The sequence below is a fragment of the Ailuropoda melanoleuca genome, chromosome 4 (assembly GCF_002007445.2).
Source record: "Ailuropoda melanoleuca isolate Jingjing chromosome 4, ASM200744v2, whole genome shotgun sequence".
Lineage (NCBI taxonomy): Eukaryota > Metazoa > Chordata > Mammalia > Carnivora > Ursidae > Ailuropoda > Ailuropoda melanoleuca.
In genome coordinates, this window is record NC_048221.1 from 10,795,339 (window position 1) to 10,804,100 (window position 8,762).

An 8,762-nucleotide genomic window follows, 5' to 3' on the forward strand; every position below is an offset into this window, starting at 1 on the left:
AGAATATAGATATTTAGAAAGAAAGATTTAAAGTAGAACAGGCAAACTTAATTGTAGTAATGAATTTTTTTATCTTAATTCATAAAGGGCTCAAAGTCAGAATTTATACTTTTTTAAAAAAGAATTAATATTTAAATCTAAAGTCACGAGTCACCTGGCTCACTCAGTCAGTGGAGCAAGCAACTCCTTTTTTTTTTTTTAAAGATTTTATTTTTAAGAGATCTCTACTTCCAACATGGGGCTCAAACCCACAATTCTGAGATCAAGAGTCATGCATTCTACCAACTGAGCCAGCCAGGCAGCCTGAGTATGCCTAAAATATCTCAATATATATCTTATAATTAACAAAATTTTATAACAACATTTTAATAGCTCTGAACTGATGATAGAACTGTGAAATTCCTAATTCTTTTGGCAAAATTGTCATGAAGCCCAGAGAGTGTAGTGCCTCAGGGGTTTATATTAAAAGAACAAACTTATTATCTTTGTTGAAAAAGGGAAAAGTAACCTTCTAAAGATATCAGGGGTATCATCCACCCCAAGTCAAAGCTTTGAAGGACCCAATGGACCCAGTCAGGACCAATTCCTCAGTCTTAAACAGGAGAAAATGTTCACTCAGGAGTGGGGTAAGGGGCTGGGAGTTGAGATCTCTGAAAGGCAGAAGAGGTCATAGAAAAAAAGTAAACAAACAAACAAACAAACCTGACTTCACCTGGCTTATCATCCGGTATCCTAGCAACAAAAATTCAACAGGAAAACTCTCCTTTCTGTCCACACTAGTGTCCCGCAGGGAATTCATGTGCCTACAAGTGGGAGGAACAGAGGGAAATGATCCTAATGAGCAGACTGAACCAGCTGTAAATACTCCTCTGTTGCAGTCCCACAGCACAGACAACCTCGGGCTGGACAAGACCTGGTCGTCTCTTGGGCAGTCCTAAGTCTGGATGGGGCACTGAAGTCTGACTCATTCCTGCTCTCTTGTCTGGNTAATCTTAATTCATAAAGGACTCAAAGTCAGAATTTATACTTTTTTAAAAAAGAATTAATATTTAAATCTAAAGTCACGAGTCACCTGGCTCACTCAGTCAGTGGAGCAAGCAACTCCTTTTTTTTTTTTTAAAGATTTTATTTTTAAGAGATCTCTACTTCCAACATGGGGCTCAAACCCACAATTCTGAGATCAAGAGTCATGCATTCTACCAACTGAGCCAGCCAGGCAGCCTGAGTATGCCTAAAATATCTCAATATATATCTTATAATTAACAAAATTTTATAACAACATTTTAATAGCTCTGAACTGATGATAGAACTGTGAAATTCCTAATTCTTTTGGCAAAATTGTCATGAAGCCCAGAGAGTGTAGTGCCTCAGGGGTTTATATTAAAAGAAAAAACTTATTATCTTTGTTGAAAAAGGGAGAAGTAACCTTCTAAAAATATCAGGGGTATCATCCACCCCAAGTCAAAGCTTTGAAGGACCCAATGGACCCAGTCAGGACCAATTCCTCAGTCTTAAACAGGAGAAAATGTTTACTCAGGAGTGGGGTAAGGTGCTGGGAGTTGAGATCTCTGAAAGGCAGAAGAGGTCATTGAAAAAAAGTAAACAAACAAACAAACAAACCTGACTTCACCTGGCTTATCATCCGGTCTCCTAGCAACAAAAATTCAACGGGAAAACTCTCCTTTCTGTCCACACTAGTGTCCCGCAGGGAAATCATGTGCCTACAAGTGGGAGGAACAGAGGGAAATGATCCTAATGAGCAGACTGAACCAGCTGTAAATACTCCTCTGTTGCAGTCCCACAGCACAGACAACCTCGGGCTGGACAAGACCTGGTCGTCTCTTGGGCAGTCCTAAGTCTGGATGGGGCACTGAAGTCTGACTCATTCCTGCTCTCTTGTCTGGGGACAGAGCTCTGTCCTCCATCATCTACCAACCAGACAGGTAGTTTGATTTCCATGTAGAGACCTTCCTTGCAGAGACCCCATCTAGATGAGTTTTACTGCCCAGTAGGGACTGCAGTTGGTCTGAGAATGAAAGTCAAGAACATTTAGCTGAGGTCACCTGAGGGCCAATCCAGCCTAGCACAGACCTGAGGTTTTACTGTGGCTGTTTGCCGGCTTGATTAAGAAATTTATTGATGGATACTAAGGAGGGCACGTATTGCATGGTGCACTGGGTGTTATATGCAAGTCATGAATCATGGAACTTTACATCAAAAACTAGGGATGTACTGTACGGAGACTAACATATATAATAAAAAATTATTATAAAAAAAATTCCCTTGGACCAAATTAAAAAAAGAAATTTATTGATGGACTCATTTATGAAATTCTTATGCTAACAATAGAAGTGAATATTGAACTAAGAAAGGCAAGATTCAATGTTAACAAGTAAATAATAANGGTCATGCATTCCACCAACTGAGCCAACCAGGCAGCCTGAGTATGCCTAAAATATCTCAATATATATCTTATAATTAACAAAATTTTATAACAACATTTTAATAGCTCTGAACTGATGATAGAACTGTGAAATTCCTAATTCTTTTGGCAAAATTGTCATGAAGCCCAGAGAGTGTAGTGCCTCAGGGGTTTATATTAAAAGAAAAAACTTATTATCTTTGTTGAAAAAGGGAGAAGTAACCTTCTAAAAATATCAGGGGTATCATCCACCCCAAGTCAAAGCTTTGAAGGACCCAATGGACTCAGTCAGGACCAATTCCTCAGTCTTAAACAGGAGAAAATGTTTACTCAGGAGTGGGGTAAGGTGCTGGGAGTTGAGATCTCTGAAAGGCAGAAGAGGTCATTGAAAAAAAGTAAACAAACAAACAAACAAACCTGACTTCACCTGGCTTATCATCCGGTCTCCTAGCAACAAAAATTCAACGGGAAAACTCTCCTTTCTGTCCACACTAGTGTCCCGCAGGGAAATCATGTGCCTACAAGTGGGAGGAACAGAGGGAAATGATCCTAATGAGCAGACTGAACCAGCTGTAAATACTCCTCTGTTGCAGTCCCACAGCACAGACAACCTCGGGCTGGACAAGACCTGGTCGTCTCTTGGGCAGTCCTAAGTCTGGATGGGGCACTGAAGTCTGACTCATTCCTGCTCTCTTGTCTGGGGACAGAGCTCTGTCCTCCATCATCTACCAACCAGACAGGTAGTTTGATTTCCATGTAGAGACCTTCCTTGCAGAGACCCCATCTAGATGAGTTTTACTGCCCAGTAGGGACTGCAGTTGGTCTGAGAATGAAAGTCAAGAACATTTAGCTGAGGTCACCTGAGGGCCAATCCAGCCTAGCACAGACCTGAGGTTTTACTGTGGCTGTTTGCCGGCTTGATTAAGAAATTTATTGATGGATACTAAGGAGGGCACGTATTGCATGGTGCACTGGGTGTTATATGCAAGTCATGAATCATGGAACTTTACATCAAAAACTAAGGATGTACTGTACGGAGACTAACATATATAATAAAAAATTATTATAAAAAAAAATTCCCTTGGACCAAATTAAAAAAAGAAATTTATTGATGGACTAATTTATGAATTTCTTATGCTAACAATAGAAGTGAATATTGAACTAAGAAAGGCAAGATTCAATGTTAACAAGTAAATAATAATAACAGAAGCCCAATCTTATTAGAGATGGGAAGTGGAAAAGTAGAACATGAGACCAAGGATCTTTGCAATTAACCAGAGTAGAAAAGCCAAGTATTAGCTGTGGAGGGATATACAGTGAAGTGAGGACGTGTCTTTTCATGTTTAAATTGGGACGTATAGACTACATTTCCATACTGAGCAGAAAAATCCAGACGAAAGAATTCTTGCAGGTCCATCTATGCAAGAACAGCTTATCATGTTGATCATTTTGCAATATACACAAGCATCATATTACCATGCTGTACATCTGTAATTAACATAGTATTTCTTTTTTTATTATTATATTATGTTAATCACCATAGAGTACATCCCCGGATTCCGATGTAAAGTTTGATGCTTCATTAGTTGCGTATAACACCCAGTGCACCATGCAATACATGCCCTCCTTACTACCCATCACCAGTCTATCCCATTCCCCCACCCCCTCCCCTCTGAAGTCTTCAGTTTGTTTCTCATAGTCCATAGTCTCTCATGTTTCATTCCCCCTTCTGATTACCCCCCTTTTCTTTATCCCTTTCTTCCCCTACCGATCATCCTAGTTCTTATGTTCCATAGATGAGAGAAATCATATGATAATTGTCTTTCTCTGCTTGACTTATTTCACTTAGCATTATCTCCTCCAGTGCCGTCCATGTTGCAGCAAATGTTGAGAATTCGTTCTTTCTGATAGCTGAGTAATATTCCATTGTATATATGGACCACAGCTTCTTAATCCAGTCATCTGTTGAAGGGCATCTCGGCTCCTTCCATGATTTGGCTATTGTGGACAATGCAGCTATGAACATTGGGGTGCATATGGCCCCTTCTCTTTACTACGTCTGTATCTTTGGGGTAAACACCCAGTAGTGCAATGGCTGAGTCATAGGGTAGTTCAATTTTCAAATTTTTAAGGGACCTCCACACTGTTTTCCAAACATAGTATTTCATTTCAATTATATCTCAATGAAAATATGCAATACACCATCAATTGAATATGAAAAAAGAACAGTTTATGAAGCATACATATCACAGTACCTCCTCTCTCGAATATTCAAATGAAATTTTTTACACATATTATGTGAAAAAGAGTCAGCTAACAAGCTTCTTTTACAATTACCTCATTACCTGTGAGCCTGAATATGTCCTGGGTTAGCTAGCCACCCATTTTCTCTGTCGAAAATTGTCTGTGGGAGTCCTTGGTGTTTGCATAGTGGGGTCGGAGTGGTTTTATTCCTTTTTTTTATTATGTTTTTCAAGCAAAGGATTGCTGTTTATTTCACCAATTTAGCTACTTGCCATTTTGCTTTTTTAAGTATGTGTAGCTGTATTTGTGCAGAATGTATGAGACTGTATAAACTTTGTGTGATAAAGTCGGAGTTACTCATAATATATTCCCTCCACTGATTTTCTACTTTTTTTGGTTTGTTTGTTTTGCTGGAAATGGTCTGTCACCTTAATATTCTTCATTTGTTCATACTTGTTTTCCAAACATTGAAAGTGCATGTCCTTCTGCATAGTTATTACTCACAAATCACCCTTTATACATATATTCCAACTAGTGTTCATGTCTCTGTATTCCTTACTGTTCCTTTTGGCCTTTTATTATTGCATCTATTTCTAAAATAGAAATGCCATCACTTGGAAGGGATTCTTCTTGTTATGTTTGACCACAAAACACCTATACATTCCACAAGCACACTTGTCCCATACCTCTTTATGTGAGATGAAACTAAAACTTCAGATACTGCTTCTCTCCACATTAAAAGACTTTTTCAAATTATTTTGTTCATGAGTCCTTGGCAATCTGATTTATTTTTGAATAGGCCCAGTAAAAGCAAGTCTTCTGCCGTCTGCTATCTGGTGATAAAAATGCCCAAATTTTGTGAAATTTTGGTTTATTCTTTTTACTCATTTTTCTCTTGTGATGTTCATTCTGTAAGGTGTTTCACACCATAAAGATGTCATTACCTTGTGTTGTGGAAAAATTTAATTTTGCTCTTTTATTATTTTTGGGGGGTATAAATGGGATATAACCAGGACTGGATGCCACTAGTTCCAAGGAAACTTTCCTTCCTCACGGTCTATCAGGACAACTGAGCTTATTAGATCATTTTACTCTTTATGTCCATCTCATTTCTCCTTCCCTCTGTCTGTCTGTCTCTCTCTCTGTCTATTGAACAGAATATTTTTGCTGCTGTTATTTTTGTAATTTATTTAAATTTGATTTAATTAACATAGAGTGTATTGTTAGATTCAGAGGTAGAATTTAGTGATTCATTGGTTGCATATAACACCAAGTGCTCATTCCCTCAAGTGCCCTCCTTAATGCCCATCACCCAATTACCCCATCCCCCCTCCAACTTCCCCTCCAGCAACCCTCAGTTTCTGTCCTACAACCAACATCTCTTATGGTTTTTCTCCCTCTCTGTTTTTATTTTATTTTATTTTTCCTTCTTTTCCATTATGTTCATCAGTTTTCTTTCTTAAAATCCACATATGAATGAAATCATATGGTGTTTGTCTTTCTCTGACTAATTTTGCTTTGCATAAAACATGGTAACTACAACCACATCATTGCAAATCTCAAGATTTGATCCTTTAATGGCCGAGTAATATTGCACCGTGTATATATACCACATCTTCTTTATCCATTCATCTGTGGATGGCATTCCATAGCTTGGCTACTGTGGACATTGCTGCTATAAACATTGAGGTGCATGTGCCCCTTTGAATCACCATATATCCTTTGAATAAATAGCAAGCAGTGAAATTGCTGGTCATAGGGTAGCTCTATTTAAACTTTTCTAGGAACCTGTATGCTGTTTTCAGAGTGGCTTCACCAGTTTGCATTTCTACCAACAGTATGAGAGGGTTCCCCTTTCTCTGCATCTGAGTCAACATCTATAGTTTCCAGAGATCTTAATTTTAGCCATTCTGATTGTGTGAGGTGGTATCTCACTGTGGTTTTGATTCGTATCTTCCTGATGTTGAGTAATGTAACCATTTTTCTATGTGTCTCTTAGCTGTTTACAATTGTACCAAAACCATGAGATATCCAGGAAGAAACTAACCAAAGAGGTGAAAGATCTGTACTCTGAAAATTGTGGAACACTTATGAAAGAAATTGACGAAGACACAAAGAAATGGAAAAACATTCCATGCTTGTGGATTGGAAGAACAAATATTATTTAAAATGTCTATACTACCCAAAGAAATCTACACATTCAAAGTAATCCTAATCAAAATACCTCAAGAAATCATATGATAATTGTCTATCTCTCCTTGACTTATTTCACTTAGCATTATCATATGATTTCTCTCATCTATGGAACACAAGAAGTAGGAAAATCGGTAGGGGAGGAAAGAAATAAAGAAAGGGGGGTAATCAGAAGGGGGAATGAAGCATGAGAGACTATGGACTCTGAGAAACAAACTGAGGGCTTGAGGAGAGGGAGGTGGGGGAATGGGATAGGCTGGTGCTGGGTAATAAGGAGGGCACATATTGCATGGTGCACTGGGTGTTATACGCAACTAATGAATCATCGAACTTTACATCAGAAACCAGGGATGTACTGTATGGTGACTAACATAATATAATAAAAAAAACAGTAAAAAAAAATACCGCAAGCATTTTTCACAAAGATGGAACAAATAATCTAAAATGTGTATGGAACCAGAAAAGACCCCAAATGTTGAACACAATTTTTTAATGTTTCTTTACACACAGGTCAGAAAGTGGCCATTGCAAAATGGAACCCCAAGAGGACTTGTCTCTGGGAAGCTATGAATAGAAATTTCTGGGTACTATTTCTGCATTCCTTATGAAAAAGGTAATATGATGTGTATGCATTCATATCTTAAACAGTGTGTTGTAGTGGGTCGGGGAGAGATGAGAAGGACATAGAAGTAACACACACCAGGAGGACATGGTGTGCTGTGTTGTATGTGTGTGACAGTTTGTGTGTGTGCGTGTGTATGTGTGTGTGTACATGGTTGCATGCACCTTGATGAGTGACAGCATTCCTCAGAGCAGTGATACACAGGCTCCTCTATTTCAAGGTGACCCTTATAATACACAGGCCAAACTCAATCAACAGATGATGCTAAGGACGGATGTTCCATAGACAGGACCCTATTGCAACCATCATAAAGTGCAAGACGTACGTAGTGTGGACAAGGAACTCCCTGTGTCTTGAACTTTAAGCAGCTATGAGGTCACATCATTCTACAAAATTCACTGCCACCACTTCTCATCGCTCTCCCTCTTGTCCTTTCCCCTCAACATCGTGGCTTCCTTCTAACCCTTGATTTTCTGACAGAACCACATCCTCAGGGCCTTTGCACCGACCAGTCCCTCTACCAGGAGGACCTCCCTTCTTCCACCCTCTCTTCCATGAGGTCTCTGTTCGAATGCCACCTTAGCCAACTTTGACTTAATACCCAACATAACACCTCATTCATTATCTCCTTTAACCTGCTTCTGTTTTGTTCTTAGTGTCTGTCACCATCTCACGATCATTTAATATTTATATATGCATCTACTCTATCACCAATATAGAATTGTAGGGATTTTTGCTTCTCAGAACTCTCTGCTTTATGATAGAACTTCCAAAATATGGTTAACACTCTATATATTCCTCAAATGCATGAAATAATTTCTTACTAAATCTGTACAATACCCGACCTTTTGAGGAACATCTGATGTTGTGAGGAACTAAGAATCCTCTCAAGGGGACCAAAACCATTCACAAAATATTGCAATTAGTTTCTTGACTGTAAAATATAAATTGTGCTTTTCCACAAAGAGAGCAATGACTACCAATGTCATTGTAAGCAATGTGTGAAAATTAGTCATGTTATTTTCCCCTGTGCCAGTAGTCACCTCCACCACATGGACCCAGGAAACAATACAGGAATTTCAGAGTTTAAGCTTTGGGTATTTTCAGAGAAACCAGAACTGCAGCCCCTCATATTTGGGCTTTTCCTCTCCATGTACCTGATCACTGTGTTTGGAAACCTGCTCCTCATCCTGGCCGTCAGCTCTGACTCCCACCTCCACACCCCCATGTACTTCTTCCTGACCAACCTCTCCTTTGCAGACATCTGTTTCACCTCCACCA